Here is a 27,340-nt window from a genome sequence, read left to right as displayed (position 1 = left end):
GTCCGTCCGTCCGTCCGTCCGTCCGTCTGTTGAAATCACGCTAACTTCCGAACGAAACAAGCTATCGACTTGAAACTTGGCACAAGTAGTTGTTATTGATGTAGGTCGGATGGTATTGCAAATGGGCCATATCGGTCCACTTTTACGTATAGCCCCCATATAAACGGACCCCAAAATTTGGCTTGCGAGGCCTCTAAGAGAAGCAAATTTCATCCGATCCGGCTGAAATTTGGTACAAGGGGTTAGTATATGGTCTCTAACAACCATGCAAAAATTGGTCCACATCGGTCCATAATTATATATAGCCCCCATATAAACCGATCCCCCGATTTGGCTTGCGAGGCCCCTAAGAGAAGCAAATTTCATCCGATCCGGCTGAAATTTGGTACATGGTGTTAGTGTATGGTCTCTAACAACCATGCAAAAATTGGTCCACATCGGTCCATAATTATATATGGCCCCCATATAAACCGATCCCCCGATTTGGCTTGCGAGGCCCCTAAGAGAAGCAAATTTCATCCGATCCGGCTGAAATTTGGTACATGGTGTCAGTATATGGTCTCTAACAACCATGCAAAAATTGGTCCACATCGGTCCATAATTATATATAGCCCCCATATAAACCGATCCCCCGATTTGGCTTGCGAGACCTCTAAGAGAAGCAAATTTCATCCGATCCGGCTGAAATTTGGTACATGGTGTTAGTATATGGTCTCGAACAACCATGCAAAAATTGGTCCACATCGGTCCATAATAATATATAGCCCCCATATAAACCGATCCCCCGATTTGGCTTGCGAGGCGTCTAAGAGAAGCAAATTTTATCCGATATGGCTGAAATTTGGTACGTGATGTTAGTATATGGTCTCTAACAACCATGCAAAAATTGGTCCACATCGGCTCATAATTATATATAGCCCCCATATAAACCGATCACCAGATTTGACCTCCGGAACCTCTTGGAAGACCAAAATTCATCTGATTCAGTTGAAATTTGGTACGTGGTGTTAATATATGGCCTCAAACTCCCATGCAAAAATTGGTCGATATCGGTCCATAATTATATATAGGCCACATATAAACCGATCCCCAGATTTGACCTCCAGAGCCCCTTGGAAGAGCAAAATACTTCCCATTCGGTTGAAATTTGGTACGTGATGTTAGTATATGGTATCCAACAACCATGCAGGAATAAGAAGTTTTAAGATACCACAACCCAAGTAATTCGATTGTGGATGACAGTCTTTCGTAGAAGTTTCTACGCAATCCATGGTGGTGGGTACATAAGATTCGGCCTGGCCGAACTTGCGGCCGTATATACTTGTTTTTTCTTTACATATATTCGAGATATGTTCGGAAGATTCCGAAAAAATGTTCAACATTACATTGTAGTATATTAAATTTTGAACTGTAAAATGTGTCTTATTAAAGACCTAAAGTCAGAAAAGAACAGTGTTTGATATAAACGAAATGGACTGTGTTGTTGTTTCAAAAATAACTTTTTTTATTGGAAAAATAAAAATTTTGTAACAAACGAATTTTTTTGGTGATAAAAGTTTAACATTTTCGAAGCAATTCAAAAAACTCTAACAAAAGAAAAACGTTTTCGGTACACGTTTTCCAAACGTGTTTTTCTTTGCGTGTATGATGGAAAATACTGCCAAGATGTAAAACCTCCATGGGCCGCATACAAGGTATTATCTTCAAAAGCTTGCAATAGACTGAAACCGAATAAAAAACAATGGTTTGTAGCTGAACTGTTTATGCTTAAGGACACAAAATAAAATTTCGAATTTCAGGGATCAATGAAATCATCAAATGCGGCCTGGGGAAATCAAGTTTAGTTTTTGGACCGTAAAGCATACTACGGTGGGTTATGGGCGCTAACGTTGTCTGTTGATTCGGATTTTATTTTGAGGGCGTTTTAAGGGCTATATCATTCGTTGAACTGTTCATAAAATTTTTCATTGAGGAGGTGTTTGTGTCATGGGTAATGATGAAAAGTCAAAGATTTTCGTTCGTAAATTTCAATCTCTTGTGGCATATGTACTTCCCTTGTGCCGGGTATGCCGTCTATAATCATTTTTTGTGCTTCTGTATTTTGCTCTAAATAATATTTAAATAACAATAAACTTATAATTTGTAATTTAATAAAATATACAGTCTGTCAAGAAAGTCTTTTGACATTGCCAACTATTTCAACTTCTAGAAATAATTGAAATATTAAATATTTTATTAAATTTTTAATTCTGTGTACGTATGTATACTTTCCAAAATACATAATAAAATTTTTTTTTTTTAAATTTCATTATATTTAATTTTGGAACAAAACATAATTTTTATCCCATTTCTTGACAAACTGTATGTATCTACTTTTCAATTCGATTGGGGATATTAATATGGTTTCGGCTGAAGTTGTTATTTAAATGATATAGCTCCCACGTTTTTATTTTTTTTTTTTTTCAAAGTTCGGCAAAATATCCTGCATTATTGAGGAAAATTTATTCTTGTTTATTTCTCCAACTTAAAATTCAGTTTGTAAATTCAAAATTGCCATTCTCCCATCCATCCACCAAAAAAAAACTCTTTGTTTACAATCTCACTGACAAGAATTTTAAGAGAGTTTCATAGAAGAGCATATAGAGAGTAAGCACGAGTGCAATAAACTGCACATTGCTTATGTGAGTGATGGCACATACACACACATGTATTGGGCTTGTGTGAGAAGCATATCTGTGTGACCGGCTTAATGCACAACCACCAAATACACAACAAGGTTGATATGCAAGCCCAGCTGTTGTTGTTATTGTTTTTACGGCTACTTTACTTTAGGGCTGGCTGAATATGTTATGTGGTGGCTTCATGAGTGTATGAATGACATTTTATGATTGCGGTGTGTGTTTGTATGCGTGAGTGTGTATCGTATCTGTCTCTTTTCCCGTAAAGGGATATTTCGAGTGGCAGTCGTTCTTTGCTATTGAACGCACGCAACATTTACGAAACGTACGCTGCAGGAAATAGTGCTAGTACACAATCAAAAGAGAAGAAAAACAATGAGAAAACAATTGCAAACAAATTTAATTTGATGGCAATTTGTTTTTTTTTAATTAGGATTTATAAAATTCATACAAAAATTAATTGAATTAAGTGAAAATTTTAAAAGAAAAGGCAGATACGGATAAAAAACAACAACCATTCAACCACCCACCAACTAACTTATCTGGATTACTTAATTTTTTTTATTAAAAAAAAATTAAAATAAACATCATCAATGAAAATGGAATATGACTAAACTAAGAGAAATATCAAAAAGTAATGCAAACATGATGATATAAAAAGAAGAAAAAAAGCAAAACAGTGTTGATATGTGAGAAATGAATTTCGCAAAACAAAATGCAATCTAAATTCCAAGTGGCATAGAAAAACAACAGAAGTCACAAGAAAACCACATTGAAATTATGTTTCGGTCTCTACAAGAAAACCTATACAAAACAAAACATTGTTCCATATTTTGTTTTTGTTAAATGGAAATTTTGTGCTAATTAATTTTTTTTTTATTATTTGTTAAAATTGTTATCGTTTTGTGGTAAAATGTGGTGGTAAAGTGAAGACCTTTTTGTGTTTGTTTAAGTTTAATATTATGCCATATCTACAATTTTATTAATTGCATTTTTTCGCAAATAAATCAACATAAATTGCTATTGCAAGAAAAAAAATTGTTAATAACACCACCAAAAACCCCCAACAAATAAAGCAAAACAAAAAACCAAAAAAAGATTTTTACGCTTATTTTTTAATGTTTGTTTAAAATTTAATGATAAGAAAACTAACAACAAATTAAAAACGGAATATACTGGATAATATTTATCATAAATCAGAATCTCCGGCAAACTATTTCTTAGTCCATTGTCAAGGTTTACAGCATGACATTTATCTACAACCTAGAATAGAAATCGTAAGTAAATTAAAAAAAATAATTAATATTTTGCCAACAAAATCTAACAAAGCTTTCAGAAATTGCATTCTATTAAAAATGGTTTCATATAAAATTGTATATTTTTGAAATTTGTGTAGGTATTATAAAACAATAAATATTGTAGAAAATCTGCATTAATAAAAAGATCGGTTTGCAAATCCATACGCCAAAACAAAACTATTTGTTAATTACTTAAACTTAATTGAAATAGCTTCAATAATCGAAATGAAAATATCAACCAATGGCATATGAATAGTGAATTAAACCAATTAAATAATATATATTTTTTAAAATTAATTTGTTTGATTAAATTAAAAGTTGCAAATCCGCACTTTGCACTCATGAAATTATTTAATTCAATTAATTTGTGTTTTTATTAAACAATTAATTATATCAATTAGTTTTTTCTTTAAAATTAAATTAATTAATTTGTGTCGGTGTATTTTTATCACTCAAGATGTAAAACGAAAAAATGTATGTATTTAGTAGCATAAAAATATGATCCGGTTTTAACATTCTTCGAAATATAAATATACTGGTCAAAAAATAAATATTAAATGCTGAATTCGAGTAGATTAGATGGACGACTACCCAGAAAAACTCGGAAGTTCTAAAGGCGATTCCATTTTAATATAACTTGCCTTTTTCATATTTTTAATGGCCAAATTTTATTATTATTATTATTATTTTTTTCATTTCAAATAGGTTAAAAACAATGTAAGAATTAATAAAATGCCACAACTTATTTAAATTTTTTTCGAAAAAATGCTAATGCTATGATCCTTCAGATGTGAAGGTCGAATTTTACATGTTTAAGCTTATACCAGCAAGGGAAAGTTACTACTTCATTAAAACGGAAGAACATATGCACAATGGACTTTGAGGATATGACCCAACTCGAAAATTAAAAATTTTAATAATATTGAATTTTGAGAAAATTTTCTCAAAATTTTATTTGTATAGAAAATTTTCTAAAAATTTTATTTCTATAGAAAATTTTCTCAAAATTTAATTCTTATAGAAAATTTTCTCAAATTTTATTTCTATAGAATATATTCTCAAAATTTTATTCTTATAGAAAATTTTCTCAAAATTTTATTTCTATAGAAAATTTGTTCAAAATTTTATTTCTATAGAAAATTTTCTCAAAATTTTATTTTTATAGAAAATTTTGTCAAAATTTTATTTCTATAGAAAATTTTCTAAAAATTTTATTTCTATTGTAAATTTTCTCAAAATTTTATTTCTATAGAAAATTTTCTCAAAATTTTATTTCTATAGAAAATTTTCTCAAAATTTTATTTCTATAGAAAATTTTCTAAAAATTTTATTTCTATAGTAAATTTTCTCAAAATTTTATTCTTATAGAAAATTTTTTCAAAATTTTATTTCTATAGAAAATTTTGTCAAAATTTTAATAATCTGAAAAATTTTATTTCTATAGAAAATTTTGTCAAAATTTAATTTTTATAGAAAAAATTTTCATTGTTTTCCGTAGAAAATTTGGTCAAAATTGTATTTCTATAGAAAATTGATATAAGGAGAGGTATACCAAAACATCAAGAATTCTACCAATCTTCCAAAAAGTAAAAAATCTAGTATTTTTGGTAGAATTCTACCAACCGTGGTTAGAATGCTTTAAAAGTCATAAAATGTTTATTTGGCAAGATATCACAAAATTCTTTAATACACATCCAAAACACTGAATTCGGATCACACCTTAAGAAGCGATGCAAATTCAGTTCAACGGCTCTTGAAATTGTGAAAATCCGTTCTATGACAAACCCATGTCATAGAATTCATCACTTCTGCGTCAATTTGGCACCACTTTCGGATTTTTTTGGCGAAGCTTCTTTGATGGGTATCTTTACTATAAATGTTATGATAGAAATTTATTAAAACTCTAAGTGCTCGAAAACAAACATTGGGGAAACAGTTATCCATTAGGTTTAGCATGATTGAAAAATTATGGTCTCTAACCAGAATTTTACCAAAATCTTAAACTGTTATTGGTCTTTTTAATAACCATACAGCTATGGTTCACCCTTTTCTATACTCGACCTTAATGTCTCTCTCTCCCGTTCCTATGTTGTTATGCTGTACCTTGTGATGGCAGAAAACTATTTTCTTTTGTTTTTGTTTTCCAATACACATTCTTGGTTGTTCGCCCTAACCAAATCATATTACAGAAAGTGCATTCTTTGGTTACTGTTTTCGGTGTAAACACTATCTATTTACCTATCTCCAACAGTCTCTCATCGAATAGAATGTTACGCCTCCTCCCACGTTTTTTTTCTCTTCGAAATATTATTTTAATTGTTTTTGATTTTTCATTCGTATTTTGTTACGGGTTTCTCTTCTTAACTATTTGGATTTTGGTTTTCTCTTTTTGTGTAGACCCATTTCTCATGAAATTCTTTTGTTGTGCTCGCATTTATTTTCCACCTCTTTTATACGTTTCTACTGATTTATATTTTGGTAGCGTAACCAGCGTTGTAGTTCTTCTGGTTGATATTTTTTGATTGCCTCTTATACCATCCACCGTCCACCGCCACCACAATGCAAAGAAATTTCTTCTTTTTCTTCATTTTGTATCATCATACATCTGTTTTACTTTGCGGTGTATGTAGCTTACGTTGTTGTTGTTATTATAGTTATTTTGTTGTTTGTTTATTGTTTGCTTTCAGTGTCAATATGTGACAGAGTTGCCACAGCGTAAGAAGCCTATAGAAGCTCACTCTGTGAAATGGCGCGTCATTCATTGCACTTGTTTTTTTGGTGGGCGAGAAAAAGTATACTAGGATGTCTCGGACATTATACATTGTAAAGAGAAAATATAAATATATGTTTTTTTTTTTATTTTATGTAACCCTAACCCTATATTATTATGGGATTAAACCATTACACTCAAAATCGAAAATGTTCGAGACAGTTCAAATCTAGTTAAAGTAGATTTTAAAATTGTAATGTGAATGCCGCATTAGAGGCGAATGATGGATGGATGGGTAGATTTTTTGTAATCTTCCGATGAAGGAACATCTCTCAAACTTGGACACTATGAAAATCGAACCTTTCAAAAGTTGCCAGTATTGGGGACTTTTTCTCCAATTTGGTGATATTTTTTCTTGGATGGGGGGCGAAAGTTTTGAGTTGGGGACTTGGGGGTTTGGTGGGATTTTGCTAATTTTTGTGGCGACTTTTTTTGCTCAAAACTGATCCAATATAATAAATCAGATTTACATACACTCAAAAAAATATCCTTCATTAAATTTGATGAAGCGTGTTCATCAACCCAGTTTCATCAAATTGGATGAAAAATTTCATCATATGTTATATATGAAATTTTCATTGGTTTGAAGAAATTTTTGAAAAAATGGTTTGATGGAAATGGTTCATAAACATTTCATCGCTTCATAAAAAACGAGTCATCACTTCTTCACCACTTCATCAAATTTGATGAAAAATTTCATCAGATGAATGAAATTTTCATAGATTTGGAGAAATTTTTTAGAAAACATGATGAAAAAGCTTCATAAACACTTCATCTCATCTTAAAAACATTTCATCACTTCTTCAACACTTCATGGAACTGTTTCATCAACTCAATTTCAACAAATGTGATGAAAATCTTCATCATTTATATGAAATTTTCATATATTTGAAGAAAATTTTGGGGAAACAATTGATGAAAATATTTCATATAATCAGATCTTTACATCACATCTTCAAAATTTGAAATAGAAAACTTAGCTCCTCTTTATTTTACAGCAGATAATAGGGTTCAAATGCATCATTTGGGTTATAAACGGACTGAGGATTTTATTGTGGTGACCCAAGGGCTAATTTATAATTTTGACTAGGTGGTATCTTTGTTCATTTTACTTTTTCTGCGAAAAGATGTTACCCAAGCATTATTAACGTTGTGCCACTTCAGAGGTTGACACTTTTTTTGTCATTTACGTTACATTTTACTTTTTTGTGCCACCTTTTTACTATGATGTGCCACTTTTTAAATAATCCCTTTTCTAATGCAAACATTTTCGTAGATATTGATTCTATATCCAATAAATATTACGGATGTGATTGGTCCCTTAACATAAAATCGTCCAGACCTATAATTTTGAGCACTTTTTCCGTCTCATAACATAGAGTTATCAATCGGACAATTGTGACGCCTAAAAATATGCAAGGGAAATTTTCTGGTTGAACAAGATTCTCCTCTGACCTTCAGTTCAGAGGAGAATCTAGTTATTCAATGGAATAACGGTCAAATTTTTGTTGGGTGATTAAGATCTAGCAAAAAAGTGGTGAAAATGTTCTTTTTGGACAAAGTGTCTCATATCACGGATGTCCTCCATTATTGCAATGTTGCAAGCTGTGGCATTGAATATGCATTACTTCTTAAAGTTTGATACGAATTCAGTGTTTTGGATGTGAATTAAACATTTTTGTAATATTTTGCTAAATAAATAATTTTTAAATTTTCTATGCTTTTTAATACATTCTAACGTTTGACCTCAAATATTTTCAAAAATTCGCAATTTTTCTAGAATGGATTTAGCATTTTTTTTTCGACAAAATTTATTTTTCGATAAATTTAAAATTACACTTTAAAATTATGAAAAAAGCGATTTATAAAAAATTGAATTAAAAAAACTTCCTGAGTAATTAAAATCAAGAACATCTTTGGGAGGACATTTTTTGGAAGTGCTTTTAAAGTTGTGCCTTTAGAAGCACTTCCAATTTTTTTTTTTTGCTGGGTATTTAACCTTTTAGTCAAATCAAAATTCAATTACAAAAATTGTTTGAATTATATTACATTTTTGATCTGGTCAATTAAGTTTTTAATTGTAGGCGTTAATTGATGTTATTTCCGTGATTAAAGCAATTGCATTGGAAAATCAATTGGATCAAACATTTTTTATACAAATTTTCTCCAAAATAAAAAATTTGTGGTAATTGTTGATCAAAAATTGTATATTAGCAGTGTATGGTAATTGTTAAACAAATAAAAAAATTAATATAGAGAAAAAAAGATTTTTTTTATATATGTAACACTACCTACCAGAGAACGGCTGCGATCTACCGCAACCGACCAGTGTATTTAGTAAACATCAACATTTGCAATCTTAAAACATCAATTGGTAAAAAAATTTTCAACCACCAATATCCAAGGCAACCGACGATTGTCGGTGTTTGTTAGTATGAGTGTTGGTCTCTCGAAAACACCGTAGTAAAGCAATCATATTTGGCACTCTCTCAATTCTCTTGAGCTAATGCCAACTGCTAGTAATTGTTGTTGTTGAGTGCAATCACACTTAAGTACCAACCTCGTTTTTAGTTTACCGAGCGTTGTTATGATGTCGATTGGTTTAAGATTGCAAGACACTGCATACGAACATTGTTATATACTATTGGTGTTTTTATTCTCACATTTGTATCAATGTAAAAGATCGCATGGCAATTGGTGTCTTACTCACTGCCACCGACATTTTGTGGGTAAGATTGTAATACGAAAAAAAACCACCGGTTGCAGTTCTCTGCTACCTACCATCTTTTATCAATGTTGTGCACTCATTTAAAAGATCACAGAGTATTAAGAAAACAAGAGGACGAAAATTTCTCTTCTACAAAAACAACAAATGTCAACCATATAGATGTCGCACAATGCCTGCAGCTTTGGTATAACCGACGTTGCGGTCGAAGCGCTGTTTTGATAAATTCTTTATTAAGGCATCGCACAGTGGGGTTTTTGATGTCAAAAGTGGGAATTAATTCGAAGTAGCTTTCCCTGTTTATAGTTTTAACTTTTTTTCGGCCAAATTCACTAAAAGACATAAAACCAATCAAATTTTAAATATTTTTTAGTCCACATTTTATTTGTTTTCCATAAGTTAATTTGCAACAAAAAAAAGAGAATGAATATCTGCTTTTTGATCTGATTCTTAACAATTATTATCATCATCGTCAGTAAAATTACTATATGTATCATTATCATCAACACTGGCATTTTGATCACCATCAAGATTTGACTCAAATATCAACATTTGAATTGCTTCCATAGGCAAATTGTGGGGTTTCTTCTCTTTTAATTTCTCATTTCTGATATAACTGGATCCGAAGTATGTTAATTAACAGTCTTTTAAATATCTCTTCATTTGACTTTTCCATAGAACATTTTCGCAAAAAATGCTCTCTAAAATTTTTAAAATCTTTGTTTCTAGCTTCTTGCGCTTCTTCCGACAACTGTCCAATTGGAAGTAAAGCGTGGTTAATTATTTCTGCTCCAAGTAATAAATATTTGTGAACAGTTGGGGACATATAGTACCAGGGGTTGAAAAATGTATTTCCATTTAATTTCAAAATGTGCAAAAAAGTGCAGACAACTTTTTCATCTATGCTTTCAAAAGAGTTTATTGTTTTAGAAAAAATAAACTTTTTTACTTAATTTGGCTTTATTCACAACTATTTGTCGACATATTTCTCGAAATCCTCTAATTTAAAGACTTACGAGCGAAACTAAATTTCATATAATAACACAAGTCAAATATAAAAATAAAAAACACAAAAATAATCTTATTAACCTGAGGATGAAGGTTCCATTATTATTTTTTTAATTATCGCTTTAGAAAACAATCAAAACTAATTTTTAAGACACCAATAATTTACATTTATATCGCACGCAAGGAAAACGTAAAATAACTCCAACTTCAAACATATATAGTGACACAACGGTACTTGTCAAAGACACAATTTTTGCGCTAGTGATGTGGAATTTTGTGTACTTTTACCGACTATAAAAATTTTTTCGGTTCTCCTAAATTTCATTTTTCAATTAATTCCCATTTTTGGTATCAAAAACCCCAATGTGCATCGGCAGTTATAATTTCAAATTGTCTGCCAAAAAAATTAATAGAATGAAAAGATTTATATAAAAGAACATTTGTTACTACAAAGTAGGTTCTAAATCCTATTTTTCTTACGTTTCATAAGGCCAGCAGAGAACTGAACTGGGTGACTCCGACGAAAACTGTATGATATTTCAGACATTAGATAAATGTCCTTATGACTGCCACCTACTGACGCAGTTTCGCTTGACAGTTTCGTTCTCTTGTTATCTTAATACTCTCTGAAAAGATTCTGCACGGAGTTGCCATATATATATTATAATCAAATACGAGATGTGGACCCATTAAGTTATGCATACAACTGAATTAAATACATAAATCAGACATAAGAATTGGCTTTTTTCCATCATTTACTTTTAGTTTGGCATAAAGACTTGATTTTCAAAAATAGCATAACAACAAATATAATAAAAACAAAAACAACACTACAAACACACATACAGTGTCAATAACTATAAGGCGACAGTCTAAATTCGTGAGAAGTTTTCATATCTCATAAGAACTTTAAAGCAGAAAAACTTTTAGCAAACACTTAAACACGTATCAAGATTCCTTGGAGGGTAATAAAATTACCCCTCAAAGGATAGTGCCAATCACACAAATGTATAATTCTACGCCATGATATATATACACATACAAATGGTTATGGAATAAAAACAGCACCCATAGGTTATGACGGAAAAAAAATCGGTCTGTTACTCACATTGTCTGTGACAGATAACGAAATATAAAAAAAAAAAAAAACAAAAACAACAACTAATAAAACTGCAAACTAGAATACAAGGGAAAACGAAATGTATGGGAAGCTCTCTTTTCCATAGTCCTTAAAGGAGCCTTCAAAAATCCTTTAACTTAAGGGTTGTTGTTCGGGTCAATCGAAATTGTGTGACTGACATGGTAAAAATCTATCATGGCTTTAGCACACATCACAATCAGCTTACAGATTAAAGCAGAATTTTGCCCTTTTCATTAGAATCTTTTCGACACACAGTATGTCTCACTCCAGACCAATTCCCATTTACTCGACATTCATCAACAATGATTTGTAGAGCATAATTCATTTAAATTTTGATCTTAACATGATTTCATTTTTGCATCCATATTCACAGCCTACAGGGGAAACCCATGATGATAAGTGAGAATGGAGTGAAAAGAAAAGGATATGAAATTAAAATTCAATTCACTGGAGAAACCAATTATTTTTCTTAAGGACTTTATCCTAAACTAACTAATGTTTGAGTATATAAGCGATTTAATTAAAATTCAAATTATGTATGTATTTAGCCAAATATTCAGCTCATTCATTTATTACAGAGTCAATGAACTTTTGAATGTGGGACCATCTGTTTGGTTCTATCCCTAAACGTTTGGCTAATTGAAATTTACCTTACAAATAGTATGGACATGCATCTCTATGAGATATAAAACTATAGAATAGGGTGGAGTAAAGAAAAAATTGGGGTTGTGGTGTGTGATACTTTCTGAATAAACGATTGCAATTTCGGAAATTAAATGGAAGTTTGACGAAAATCGAAAAAAAAATCGAATTGGTGTGAACAATACTCCGATTCGGTTACTACCAGTTAGGAGAAGTGGTTGCCCATTTTATGGTGATCGACATGCATCACTATAACATACCAATTCGGTCACCAGAAGGTCAACTGGTCAATATTTCTAAAGAAGACTTTAGAAATATTCATTAAACAAACGATCACTTGGATCCAGCGATTTTCACCTTCTTCCCGCTAAAAAAAATTTAGAATTTCTTCCTGTGCCATTACACAAAAATGTTCTTCTAGAGCTGTACTTAATTTTCACTTCAGAAAAAGTTCTTTTGAGGTGTTATTTAACCCTGAAAAGTCATCCTTATTTTTTGTACACTAACGTCATCCTTCGTCATTTTGACTACGGCTTATTTCAAGACATTATAATTTGCATCGTGAGCAAAAATGAGAAGCAATTTCCTTATTCAATTTGTTTTTATTTAGTATAAAACAAAAATTTATAAAATTGTTGAATTTGTATAACTTAATTTTATCATTTCCCAATCATTTTAGTAGATCGAAAATGAATTTAGGCGTCGTCATTTTGACGAAGGATGACTGTCCAGGGTTAAAAATCCTTGGTTTGAAGAAGTTTTACTAAAATATTTAAATTTTACTATGCATAAAATACATACAAAATAATAGAAATTTCCAAAAAAATAATATTTGAAAAGTTTACCGATCCATTAAGAATTTACCGTATTGGCAAGTATTATTTAAAAAATCTTTACGTAGAGATAAAACTCGAAAATTAAAAAAAAAAATACTGAAATAGCATCACATCTGAAAAACTAATACGAAATCAATGCAGTCCTGTAACTTGCCCATGTAAAATTCGTTGTTTCTGAGGCTATTTTGCACCTCTTCCGGATCTAAAAACAAGAACATATTTTGATTGTTTTTTTTGACTACACTTTTTTGCTGGACTCTTAAGAGTTTTGGTATTGTATTGTATTGTTTTTTTTTTTTTTTTTTTGAACAAAGATGAGGCTTTTTAAATAAAGACGTTTTTAGGAAGGTATACACCCTCCGGGAATTGGATCAATTCAGGACAGGACATGTTCATGTTATGTACGGACCACTCCTAGTTCTGGTCAAAACGTATGGGGTTGTCACTGATGCGGTAAATTCAAACTTAGGGAGCCACCGTGGTGCAATGGTTAGCATGCCCGCCTTGCATACACAAGGTCGTGGTTTCGATTCCTGCTTCGACCGAACACCAAAAAGTTTTTCAGCGGTGGATTATCCCACCTCAGTAATGCTGGTGACATTTCTGAGGATTTCAAAGCTTCTCTAAGTGGTTTCACTGCAATGTAGAACGCCGTTCGGACTCGGCTATTAAGAGGGGGTCCCTTGTCATTGAGCTTAACATGGAATCGGGCAGCGCTCAGTGATAAGAGAGAAGGAGAGGACTGAATAGTCTAGGTGAGCCTGATACATCGGGCTGCCACCTATCCTAACCTAACCTGGGCACTTCCTGGAAAAGTTTAATAGCACTACTCCTTAGACAGGTCCCCATGAATCAATCTTGCAAAACGTTAAGAACCTGTTTCATGTTGAGCATGCGAACCGTCAGGAAAGGAAAAATTTACATTATGTGAAACCTCTCAGAAGTGAACACCAACGATTCCCTTAAAATGCAATTCGATAATGCGTTAATTCATTAAAGATAAATGCCCGACAAAATTTGGGACTTCGCTGCAAAAAAATACAATAATTCGAGTCGGCTGTAAGACTTCCAATGTTTTATTTACATTCGGGGTTGAACCAATGTCACTCTGCAAGCAAGCCAAGCTAGCCATTGCACCTATCCAATGTTTTATTTACATTCGGGGTTGAACCAATGTCACTCTGCAAGCAAGCCAAGCTAGCCATTGCACCTATGTATTTGCAATGCTATAACGTAATCAATCACAAAATTGAGGACATCGTTAAAAATTGTAATTGATTGAATTGATACTTAATATTTTTAAACTAAAATAAAACTCATGAAACAAATGCAAACCGTTTTATATCAATTCTCCATCGATTCCCGGATCCCATAACATTTTTCAAATCCCTCAATTCAATATCTCCATTTAATATATCTACAAAGTCTCGAACATGACATCGCCCCACCTTTATATCAACACCACCACCCTTTCACACATATACTCGCACTGAAGTTTCCATATCACCCTGCTATACCATATGTTCAATTCCATTAACAACAACTACAACACAAATAATAAAATGTCACTTCCGATGGCGATTTGCCGACTCTGTTGTTCGGCTTAGGTCTAACATTTTTCGCTCTCTTGCAATAACAAAAAATCGGAAACTCATCGGAAAGCGTCATGTTAACAGCAGCAGATATATAAGTTAAGTTATCAGTCAACATTGCATGTGAGCTGTAGTGCTTAGTCCAACACTTAAACACTCTTTGGTTGGCATTGTTGTTATATTTTCGTCTCTTGCGTTTCCTGTGTTTTGTTTTATGCCATTGAATTTGCAAATACAATTGTTTTTTTTTTTCTATCATAAATGCAAAAACAATTTGTGTTTTATTTCTCTTAGGAGATTCCGAGAGCACATGATGAGAGAGCTTGATTTTCGGTTCGTTGTTGTTGTTGTTGTCAGTGATATACATACATATGTATGAAGGATTGTGTGGTTGGTTTTCTTTCTTTTTTGCCTTTGGAATTCATTGTTTTGTTTTAATTTACAAGTAATTTGCGTGTTTTTTATTTTTTATTTTTTTCTTTTGCTTGTTTCTTATTCCTCTTTTCATAATAATTGACTTTTTCTGTTGTGTTGTTGGTTGGTTGGTTGGAAAAACTTGTTTATGTAAAAGTCATAGGCGGCCCCCATACCCATTTACCTTTAACTTGCTTTGCCGCCGTTTATGGTTTTTGCTTTTATTTTGTATAGAAGTGTGTGTGTTTTTGTTTTTCTAGAAATTAACAGCACTAATTTGCTGTTTTATTCATTTTGTTGCTTTTGCTAGGAATTTTTGCCGCTAGGTTTTTTTTAACAATGTCATTCACCACCAGAAGGGGGGGGCAATACACCATATAAAAAGAAACCGGGAATTTATTTTTAGTCTGTGTGACATATGTGTATAAACTCCAGTGTAAAGAATTTTAAATATATATACACACACATATACATATATCGATATATAAATTATATACCTCTTATACAAGCTTCTTCATTTGTGGGGGATTATTTACAATTTTCTGTTTTCAGTGAATTTTGTTTTTTTTCTTTTGTGAGACCCCAATTTTATGACGGCCTACAACTAAATGTAGAGCAAAAGTGTTTTCGTTTTTTTTTTGTGTTTGTAAATGGCTAATTTTATTTCATGTTATTCAAATGCCTAAACAGATGCGTTTATTTGAAAACCCACAATCCACTTGCGTCATTGGTATTTGTACCTTTCGAAGATGTGATTATTTTTTATAAGTACCCTAATTCCATTTTCCCCTCCATTTAGTTCGTAATAATTTCCTCAATTATTACATGAACCTTTGCCAATTTTAAGCTTTCAATTACAATATAGTCGGTTCTAGCACATTCATTATTGTTATTATTAAGAATAGGTTTTCGCATTATGTTCTGCTATAAAATTCCATAAACATTGTGTTGTAGATAGGCCGAGGGCCCTCTTCACATACTATAGTTTGCATATAGGTAGGTATATCTGCTTCTCATTTTGTACGAGGGATGGTAAAAGGGATACTTTTTGTACTTTTCATAACTCGAAATCATGTAGTAGTAATAAAAAATATACGTACATATATGTACCGAACTGTCAAACTCTGGAATATTGGAAATATTGAACTATTTTGTTGGAAAAATGTTTTTGCTGCAACATTTCAATAGACCAGCATTTCTGGGCATTTATTTAGTGATAAATATTTTTTGGAGAACATTGGCCGTAATTATGGTAGTATATATATTTCTACATTGGCCATGAAAAGTTTAAAAAATATCTATCAAAACATTGTTTCCATGCTTAACCACAAAACAATTATTAGCATTAGTACAAGAACTATGTAGTGAGATATTTTTATTGGGTTTGGGACCTTAACAGCCATTCGATTTGTCATCCCTGTTTAATACTTTGAATGGATACCTCAATATGTTCATTCGACTCTCTCTTTCTTAGTCAGACAAAAATGTAAACAACCAACAACAGTTAAACCCATACATATACAAACACTCTCTTCCATAGATAGCATTCTCCAATTGAGTACACAATGGCCAACACTGAAGAAATGAACTTCATTAAAAACAGCCGACTGTGGGCTGCTACAGCGAATTCTGAATTCAACGCAACGTAGACGCAAAAGCACATGGGCAAGTAATAATACATATGAACGATTTTGGGTGGGGGTCCCGCACTTTAGGTCGCGAATTGTAATAAGCTAGATATACCCAGAGATACAGGCGAACAATTATTATGCATAATTAAAAAGACGAAGTTATTTCCCTCCAACTGTTAGTGTGAAAAAATCATAAAAACCTAATCTAGAACAACAGCATTATTCCAAATTTTATTTCCCAGCTTCTCACGCTTTCACTTAGTTTTCTTTACATACAATTGTTCAGAAGCTGAATAGAATATTATCACTATATTAGTAACCACATTTTTATTATTATTAAGTTGTAAAATTAAATTTTACTTAAATAAATGACGACATTCATTTGTTTTATTTAAGAGTTCAAGAAAAAAAGTTGAACTCATTCATATTTTGCTGCTTACTGTGCTTTATCTTTTGAAGAGAGCAATAAATTTTACTCTCTCATCGGCCTTTTGAATTTGCTTGACAGAGATTTGATTACATTTTTCATATATACACGTGAGTATTGTGAATTTTGCTTTTTTATAGTTTTCATATAATTTAAACTAATAAATTAAAGTTTTTACATTGCTACGGTTATCATTAATGTTTTATCGTTTTGTTAATCATTTAAATTGGTAAGTTTGCAATTACTCATTCACTTTCCCGAAACGAAAAAAAAACTTATTTTGACAACAGTGTGACCAGATTGGTTAATTTTTTGTTAAGTATTTTCAGTTGGCGAAAATTTCGTTTGCATGCCAATAATTCAGTTTTGCCAAGTATTTCTTATGAGAGGAGATTGTAAACATACGGTAATAAAGCCTTACGGAATTTTCGATGGCAAAAATTTCTTATGGGTAGTGGGAATTTCGTTCAAAATGCCTGCCGGACTTTACATTGGAAAATTTCTAATATATAAATAAATTGTGGACGAAATGTCAGAGAAATATATACGAATTTGGTGTCATTTCCTTTTTTGGGGTTTTCCCAGTGAATCCCCGGAATTACCGGCAATTTGCATTATTTTCGCTCCCACTTTCCCGGGAATTAAGTGCTGGCATTCATCGTATTATGTATGACTAGTAGCCCAAGTAAAACCTTCTAAACATCACATTTGCAATTATATAATTTCTAAATATTTAAACATTTATTGCAAATATTAAAATGAATCATTTGTGATGATATCTATTGTTAAATTCAAATTTAAATGATTTCGTAATATTTTGAGGAATATTAATAACAGAGTTCGTATAATTCTATAAAACTAACGCTCATATCTTCACTATATCTAAATCCGTGCTACCGAAATATTTTTTAATATCCAATAATTTTTTAATTGTACAGAAAACCCATGTTAACATAGAGCTCTTTTGAAATACGTCAAAACTCTTAATAGAGTTTTGAGAATGCCTTAAAAAATTGCAAAATTGCAAAAATTTTCTTTTATTACAAAATATTTCGATTTGTATAATTTAATGACATGTACACACACCAAAGGTGTAAGATTTTCAAATAACACACATGTTTAGATTTTCTCATACTGCCTTCTAATGTCAAATGAAAAAATTCGCGGGAATGGAAAAAGTCCGAGAAAAACTACTCTTATCCGTATCCGATGTTTCGGGACCTTAGTGCCGTCGCACTCAGATTGTATACTCGGCGACCGACTCGGCCCAGATGTTAGACAGTTATCAATTAAAAATTCTATGAAATGATATTTCTAATTTATTCCCTCTGCCGGATGTTGCGATATTCAGAAGCGCAAAAATTTCGTTTAGCTATAGTTTCTTAGCACTAAACCATACAAATTTAAATTATGGCTCCTTAGTTCAGTTTGATAAGAAGTTCAAATACAAATCGAATTTACATATGTTCGATAATATTTCAATTTTTTCTAAAAAAAACTAAATTCTTGCGATTCCGAATAGCAGAACATGGGAAATAGACTTTAGTTCCTTCTCCTAAAGTAGTGATTATTAATTCCATATTATCACTTAAATTTAGTTACACTTAATTTTAGTTTGTGTCACTTTATTACCACATTTTCATTTTGAAAATTGTCTGGCAGCCCTCAAATAGGTCAGACATTCTCATATCCATCGCCACTTTTATCGTTCCCCTCTCTATTGTCAAAGAAAAGAATTTATAATAGGGGGAGACTTGTTTGTTTCTCAATACAACTATCTGACAACTGACTCTAACAATCTGAGGTGGCTTCTCTGGCCCTGTTTTCTGTGGGGTTTCGTTTGAGGTTCTGGTGTGTCTACATTGCGTTTTATCACAGCTTGTTGTTGTTGATTTTCTGCTCCTGCTAATACTCACTGTTAGCTATACTCACCGAGTGTAAGTGAGCGTATGTGAGAATTCTGCTGCTACTTTGTTATATCAATACAAGGCATGAAATGACGGATCGACGGAATGCTGCCGCCGCTTTTAACTTGTTGGCGTTATTCGTTTTATTTCCACATTTAGTGCTTCGTTTGCTACACTCATCAGTGGTTGTCTGTGTGTTCTCTTTGAAAAACAACAAGAAAAAAAGCAACAAAACCAAAAAGGAATTGAAAAATATATATTTTTTCATTTAATGTTACGCTGGGCGAACCTTTTTTTCGATACGACGATTGTTATGTGTACAATTGTTTTGGATTTAATTTGAATTGATTTTTTTTTTGTTTGTCTGTGTGTCAGCCTTTGCTTGCGTCGCCACGGGGTTGTATAATTGTTGTACTACTTACGGAAAGCGGGCGCGAAGTTGAAAAATATGCATCGAAGTTACTGAAAACCATCTAGAGAAGGAGAAAGAAAAGCTTTAAGTAAGGAAACAAATTTAACAAAAAATCTATTATAAATATAAAAAGTGTATGAAGAAAAAACAAAAAATAAATATTTCCCCAATACAAGTTTTTAATTAAAATAAAATTTGTTCTGTATGCTCTGAAAGTAATGCAAAAAAAATACACAATAGCAGAAATCGGAAACCTTCGTTAAAAATTGTATCTATAAAAAGAAACCGGCCTTAAAATAGTATCTAGATAAAATTGGACAACAACAACGGTAATAACAACAAGCTTCTTCTTTGAAAGTGCTCAACCATCATTGCCTTCGTTAAAAAAAAATAATAAAAAATCCTATATGTATATAAATTTATTTTCTGCCGGTGCTTCGTGTCATCTCTATCCAATCGTCATCAAACATTATCGCATTAGCATTGTCCCGCTATTGTTTTTGTTGTTACTCATTGTATATTTTCTCCCAAATTTTGGAGAAGCAAAACACAGCCAGTCGTGTCTCTACATGATGGCAAATGGTTGACTAACTGACTGATTGAACAAGTGAGTCTGCATTCATTGAGTGTGAAGTGTGTATTTATATGGAAGTGTGTGCGTGTGTGTGTGAGTGTGTTCTTCAACATGAAACGCATTCGTTGAATTTTTATTAGTGTTTTACCTTAAACTGGGGACTATCGAAACTTATTTTTATATATCCTATACATAATTGTGGCTATAATGGCCCAGTCATGCGACAACAAGGCTTAGCATCAACATTGCCCTCCAGCCAGACTCTACGTTGAAATTCTCCCCTTCAATCAAATACGCCACGACGAACATATTACGCCACGCTACAACGCATTTTAATTTTATGTATTCTACTGCTGCTGCTATCCATTACTCTGGTGGGGGTTTCTAATACTTAATTCCTCCAATGGATGACCGCGACCATAATTTTCTATGTATAGATGGATGTTACGTTAAAGTTTTAACGTTTGTTCTTGATGCCATGATTTGAAAACGTACTGCCTATACCGCAAGTAGCTGGAAAATTATAAAGACGTCATGAATAGCAGCCAACCGTATGGCATATTAATAGCAACAACCACAACAACTATCACATCAAATAGTAATATCAGCACTTTACTAGTATATGATATTCATTGAGAAAAAAAAACATGAAATTTGTAAGGAAAAGATGCTGTCAGACCGAATCGTTTATACCTCCACCATCCACCTTACTTTTTGACCGGCCACCCAGTTTACAATAAAAACAAACAACCCAAAGTCTTACAGTTCTCAATCAGAAATAATAACAACAATAAAATGGGGGGAACATACAAGTACAAGTAACAACAACTGCAAAGTCAACCTCTATAAAAGCAAATAACTCTCTCAACACACATTTATAAGGTGCTGTTAAATAGCAACATAACATACTCAATTCGAGAGAGGATTAAACATTCTCTTTTTGATAGCATTACCCATCAGAATCTGTTAATAACATTGAATTTTTAGCTCTTTTTGTGAAGCCACCTACATAGCACAACAACAAAAGCATACTCATAGGTGTGGATGCATGTAGCCGCATATCATTAGCAACGAATTCTGCTGTTCCATATTCTCATCATCTCAAAACAAAATTATCTGTGATAGAATTTCTTTTCGATTTGCTACTTATTGATTCATCTACAAATACCATTAAAAAGTAGACAAGTGAAGTGTGTTTCCACCTGAAAATGAAAAATAGACGTCTTTTAAAATTAATGAACGTTACTTGTTTGGGGGATGTGAGTCTTCCACAAAAGACCTTAACATTTTGTGCATATTAACTGAGTTTAGTGACGCATTACGATAACAGCAATTGGCTCTGGTTGCTGTAATATCTTATGCTGCTGCGTCTACTAAAACCTCGTCATCAGTGGCAGAGAGCTCACCAAAGAATGTGGTGCTACTAAGTCTCCCCTATAGGAAAACTGTTTGGGAACAGAAGTTAATTCCCCCAAGTATATTGCCACTCACTGTGTCGAGCACTCATGCTTTGAGCTGGAGAACTACACAAAAATACGGCGTACTGTAAATTCAACAAATTAAAAAAGCCCCAAAAAGATAAACTGGCTGACACGCCAATTCTGGTTACCTATTGAACGAAATACAACGCATCCAACAGGCCAAAAACTCAAATGTAAAACCTTCTCTCTCTCTCCCCTAAAGAAAAATAAAATAATTCAGTGACGGCAGCTTAAATTATTCAGGTCCGTTTTAAATGTAAAGAAAAACACAACGGGGGTATAGACAACGACATATCTTCCTAAAATAAGGTGGGCTTGCAATAAAGAAATATTGATTGCTTTTTTAACTTTCTTCATCGTTCACTGAATCGATCATCATTGCTTTAAGGCGGCATTGTTAAACAACTTTTCAATTCAGCATTTATTCAGACTCGTCTTCTTCATTTTCTACTTCGAACCGAATCCGTTGTCGTCGTTAACGTAAAAGCGTATGAAGAAAAACACAAAAAAAAAAGAAATCTAATCGATTAAGAAAGACCAATGAAAAAAAGCTGAATAAACCGTAAGACGTTCAAAACTGTTTGTGATATACACGAATGAAAGAACCAACAAAAAAAGGACGGACAGACGGATGCCGTACACCAGACACAAGAGCAACAAACTCGGTACAAAATTCTTTGCCCAGAAGAGAGCAAGTATAAAAGAATTAAAACACACACACGTACAAAAAAATTAAAATACTTAGTTTGTTTTACTGCTTGGATTGTTCTAAAAAAAATAGTAAAATAAATCTTTCAACTAAACTAAAAAAAAATATACAACGAAGAACAAAAAATGAAATGTGCGGGTACATTATGCTAACAAAAATGTAAGCAAGATAATTAAAAATGCATTAAAAATATAATTCTCTCAAAGAGTTTAAATATACAAAATTAAATTTAAATTACTATGAAAAAAAAACATACTATTGAATTATATGAAAATTCCCTTCCTCAATGTCCCATTTTTAGATCATCAGCTGATTGGAATGTGTTTTAGCTAGTGTGACTTGACAAAAAAAAACATTTGAAAAGAAATATGTAGAAGAGATCCATAGAGATACCTTAAAAATGTGAATGAGTGAGTGAGCAAATGATTCGATCAACGAAAATGAGTGTGAACAAAACCAATGCCTGCAATCTGTGTCAACAACATCGTTTGTAGAGTTTTTTTTTTTATTTGTCCCTAATTAATCTCACAATCTTATTATGTGGTAAAACTTGAAATTGTATATGCTATAACGGAGACAGCTAACTATTGACGACATAATCATCAATGAATGTGTCGTAAAGCATTTAAACATGTATAACACTATGATTCAACGTTACGATTACCACTAATTGTCATACAATCCTTAGTGTTTACACACAACCATATCGGCTAACGATGGGCGGAAGGTTTTTCGCGCGGCCATTGAACACGATAACCACATAATTCCATAACGGTAGCAGAGAGTAGGAAATACAAGAGGATGAATAGGGCTCTTCTGCAAAGCAAAACAAATGTCAACCGTATAGATGTCGCACAATGACCGCAGCGTTTTGGTATTACCCGCGTTACAGTCGAAACGTTATTTTTGATAAAGTTGTTATAGAAGAATAAAAAAATAGAAATCCTATTTACCAGTGCAACGATAGGTTAGGTTAGGTGGCAGCCCGATGTATCAGGCTCACTTAGACTATTCAGTCCATTGTGATACCACAGTGGTGAACTTCTCTTTTATCACTGAGTGCTGCCCGATTTCACGTTAAGCTCAATGACAAGGGACCTCCTTTTTATAGCCGAGTCCGAACGGCGTTCCACATTGCAGTGAAACCACTTAGAGAAGCTTTGAAACCCTTAGAAATGTCACCAGCATTACTGAGGTGGGATAATCCACCGCTGAAGAAACTTTTTGGTGTTTGGTCGAAGCAGGAATCGAACCCACGACCTTGTGTATGCTAGGCGGGCATGCTAACCATTGCACCACGGTGGCTCCAGTGCAACGATACTCTGTTCATATTAACTATTTGATTATTTTGATGATTTATATTCTACATGCAGAGAAGGAGTATGATCGCCTCAAACATGAAACATTTTTGCCGCAAAAATATTGTTTTTTTTTTTTTGTCAAACATAAAATGCTTATAAAAATCAGGTGCAGAATTTGAAAGAATATAATATCGTTGCAACAAAGACGAAACATGTTCAAGGGGATCATATTGCCTTCGTTGGGCCCCAGAAAAAGAAGTGTAGCGAAAATCTTCTTTTTGGACCCGGAAGTGGTGCAAAATTGTCATAAGACGGATGTCCGCCATTTCAACAGCCGATACACTGAATTTGAATCACTTCTTAAGAAATTTTGAGTTATTGTCACAAATAAAAAATTTTTATAATTTTTTACGCAACGTTTGGCATCAAATATTTTCAAAAATTCGCAATTTTTCTAGAATGGATTTATCATGTTTTTCTTCATCTGTTTTTAACCTATTTGAGACAAAAAAAAAAAATTCTAAAGTTCCCATTAAAAATATGAGAAAAACCAGTTTGGGAGGACATTTTTGGAAGTGCTTTTAAAATTATGCCTTAGAAGAACATCCAAATTTTTTTGCTGGGGTGTAATAAAAAATACCACATATTCCAAATGGGCTGCTGGATATAAACGACTTTATCAAAATTTTTAAAAAATCATTTATTATTTAGGTGGAAACACAATGGGGAATAAAGCAGCGTAAAACAAGAACAATTTTTTTTTTCGAAAAACGAAATCGCCCTTCGATTTCGATTTATACAAATGTTGTATCCCGTCCAAGAAAAAAAAAAAAGAAACGGGCTTTTTGTAAAAAAAAAAAAAAAAAGGAAAAACCAAATTATTGAAAATATTCATTTTAAAGCGAAAATGGTTATAAAGAAATCTTTAAGTATAAATAATTTAAACATTTCTTTAATTTTGCATTTTTAACTAAATGAAATGCTTTTTTATGCATAAATGACTTAGGGAATAATCATAAAAATAATATTTAAACCGTTTTCGCATAATTTATTCTGGGGAAGTATATAAAGATAATAGGATTAATAAAAACAATATACGACTACTTTCCATTTCACTAAAATCGCTTTCATAATGAATTTAGTGAATGAGATTAGATCATGGAATGACCACCATTGTGTTGCAATAAAATTACTTTCTACTTCAGTCGGAGAAAGAAAATGATCGATTTTTACCGTCTACTATTGTGGGCAAAAACTAAGCTAAATATTTAAACTTCCTTCAAAACGTCAAAGGGATTTATAAGCAATATTATTCCGCAACCACTGTACTTGCCTTATATGGCTCAGTTTTGTATGTCTTCTGGATATTCCTTATACTCAAGAGAGCATCCTTAAGCAGTCAATGTGGCAACTACCCTAATTTTTCGAAAACCAAAATTGCACAACTGAAGAAAGGCAGTTCACATGCCAGTGACTTATATCAATACATTAAAAAAAATTACTTTGCATATTATTACTAATTTATGGCGAGCTTATTAGATATGAAAATTAAGGAATTGTTATTATTCAGTTATTGAAAAGAAAACACCAGATACCAATATCCACAATCTTAACTAGACATATATTTCTTTGTTGGCTAATACAAGCTTCCATAGTCTTTAGTGTAGATGTGTCGAGGTGAGATTCTTATATGTTAATTTACTATGAAAATTGCATACGAGATTTATTCCTCCGAAATTGAATCATTTTTCACCATCACTGTGCATCATCTTCTCACATAACTACAATTCCTTAATTTTATTTTTTGATTTCGGTTTGTTACTACTTCAAATAGATTTCACTAACACAAACTAATATTAAAAATAAAACCTATTTGCCATTCCTCCCTCAAAGGTCAATGTGGCAACATTTATGGAATTGGCTGAGTTGGCTCCGTATTGTATGACTTCTGGCTATTCCCAAAATTCAAGAGAACACGGAGGGAGCAAACTTAAGTAATTAGTCAATGTGGCAACTACCCTCATGTGTGAGAGCCAGGGTTGATAAAGTTGACACTTTTGTGCTTTTTTTGATACATTTCGACTGCCAAAAGCACCGTGGCACGACCGCGAGTCATTTGGTACTTTTTCATCACAATTACTCTATATATAGTTATTCTGCCCTAAATGTGAACGTTTCTCACATATCAACTAAACTCTAAAAATTATAAAAAGCGGACATTGAAGAAATATACATATTCTCAAATTAGGTATTCCTCTAAACATTTTTGAGAGGAATACTGTCTATATCACATTCGTATGGTAGATTTTGCAAATAGGTACTTCTTTGTGACAAAATTTTTTATAGAAATAACATTTTGAAAAAAATTTCTATAAACATTTTTGACATTTTCAATAGAAATATTATTTTGACAAAATTTTCTTAGAAATAAAATTTTGACAAAATTTTCTATAGAAATTAAATTTTGACAAAATTTTCTGTAGAAATAACAATGACAAAATTTTCTACAGAAATAAAATTTTGTAAATAATCTTTTTTTTCAGAAAAACTAAAAAAAATTGTCAATATCGGACTAGATTTTAATATACGTATACTTTTACAATAGTCTTTTTAATTTGATATTATGTAATTTTAGCACTTTTTGGCTTCGAAAAGTACATTTTTAATACATTTTTAGTACTTTTTCGTCAACATAATTTATCATCCCTGGTGAGATTAAGCCTTGTGCTCTTATAAAGAGAAACCAAATGTCAAAGTGTAGAGGGCTATGAGAAAAAAATTGGTTTAGTTGTCAATTTTTTCCAAGGCAGCTCTACCTAGGAATAAATAAAAACAGCAATATTCATATAAAACCATAATAAATATTCGCTTTAACATAAACATACGTTTTATTTTAATTTTCTATAATCGTTTTGGTATTGCTTTTATGGGGTTTAATTCAGAAATTTATGAAAAACACAAATGTTATGATACTTTCCGACGAAAACGGCAGTACATTTGAGAGACTCGTCGACGCAAACTTCATGATATTTTGTTGGCAGAGTCCTCTGGTGCTTCAGTTTTGCAATGACAAGACTGCGTCTTCTTCTAATTTGTCTATGGTGAGAGTGTAAATTGCAGAACTGAAGAATATACTCAAATGCGGTTCACATGCCAAGATATGTTAACAGTGACTTATTTAATTTAATTTTAATTTATTTATTTTCATATGTAACTAAGCGATGCATTTTCTACATCAAATGAAATATTACTGTAATGAAGGAAGATGAATTGGACACAATTTCACTATTCAATTGGGTTATACCAACACAAAATAATATTAAAAATAAAAACGATTTTCTATTCTTCCACGTTAGTAAAAGTCGAATTAAATGGCCAACTGAAGAAAATGCTAAAGGCGGTGCACGTGCCAAGATTAATTAACAGCGGCTGTTGTATATGCACCAAATGATCAAAAAATACTGTCATGAAGGAAAATGAATACTACACTCAAAAAAAAGTGAACCCTATAATTCACTAAAACCGATTTAACTCTCTTTGAGTTTATGGAATTATTAGAAAGTTTCCATGACTTTAATATTTTTTTTGCGTGCGTTAGTTAAAATAACTAAAACAGAGGAAAAAATTATACACAAATGAAGCATAAAGATTAACTAAATTCGTGTCTCCCACAAAATAGTTCAGAATTTCTTAAAATTTGTACATTTTACCAATAACACAAAAAAAAATTTATGGTTCAATCACGAAATTAATTGATCCAATTAATTTTTTAATTGAAATGTCTTCAATCACAG

The 27,340-nt window shown here is 32.1% G+C and overlaps 1 protein-coding gene and 1 long non-coding RNA gene across 3 annotated transcripts in view; one reads left to right on the top strand and one right to left on the bottom strand.

Annotated features, from left to right (window-relative positions):
- The window catches only part of E2f1 (E2F transcription factor 1), a 228,049-nt gene that overhangs the window by 164,606 nt on the left and 36,103 nt on the right, over positions 1–27,340 (top strand). Inside the window, exon 1 of one of the 2 annotated variants that reach the window (XM_075290750.1) lies at positions 19,421–19,569. The exons of the other annotated variant lie outside the window; for it this stretch is intronic. The gene's annotated coding sequence lies outside the window, so the exon portion shown is untranslated. Of the gene's footprint in view, positions 1–19,420; positions 19,570–27,340 lie in introns of those variants that run through there. 2 annotated transcript variants of the gene reach the window in all.
- LOC142221170 (uncharacterized) lies at positions 3,773–19,135 on the bottom strand. The gene is made up of 2 exons (XR_012717963.1): positions 18,795–19,135; positions 3,773–3,941 (listed from the first exon to the last, which is right to left on the bottom strand). It is a non-coding gene; the product is annotated as an uncharacterized LOC142221170 (long non-coding RNA).

Source organism: Haematobia irritans, chromosome 1 (assembly GCF_050003625.1).
Source record: "Haematobia irritans isolate KBUSLIRL chromosome 1, ASM5000362v1, whole genome shotgun sequence".
In the NCBI taxonomy this organism is placed as follows: domain Eukaryota; kingdom Metazoa; phylum Arthropoda; class Insecta; order Diptera; family Muscidae; genus Haematobia; species Haematobia irritans.
Note: the sequence above shows the minus strand (reverse complement) of the source record. Positions and strands in the feature narration are given on the sequence as shown.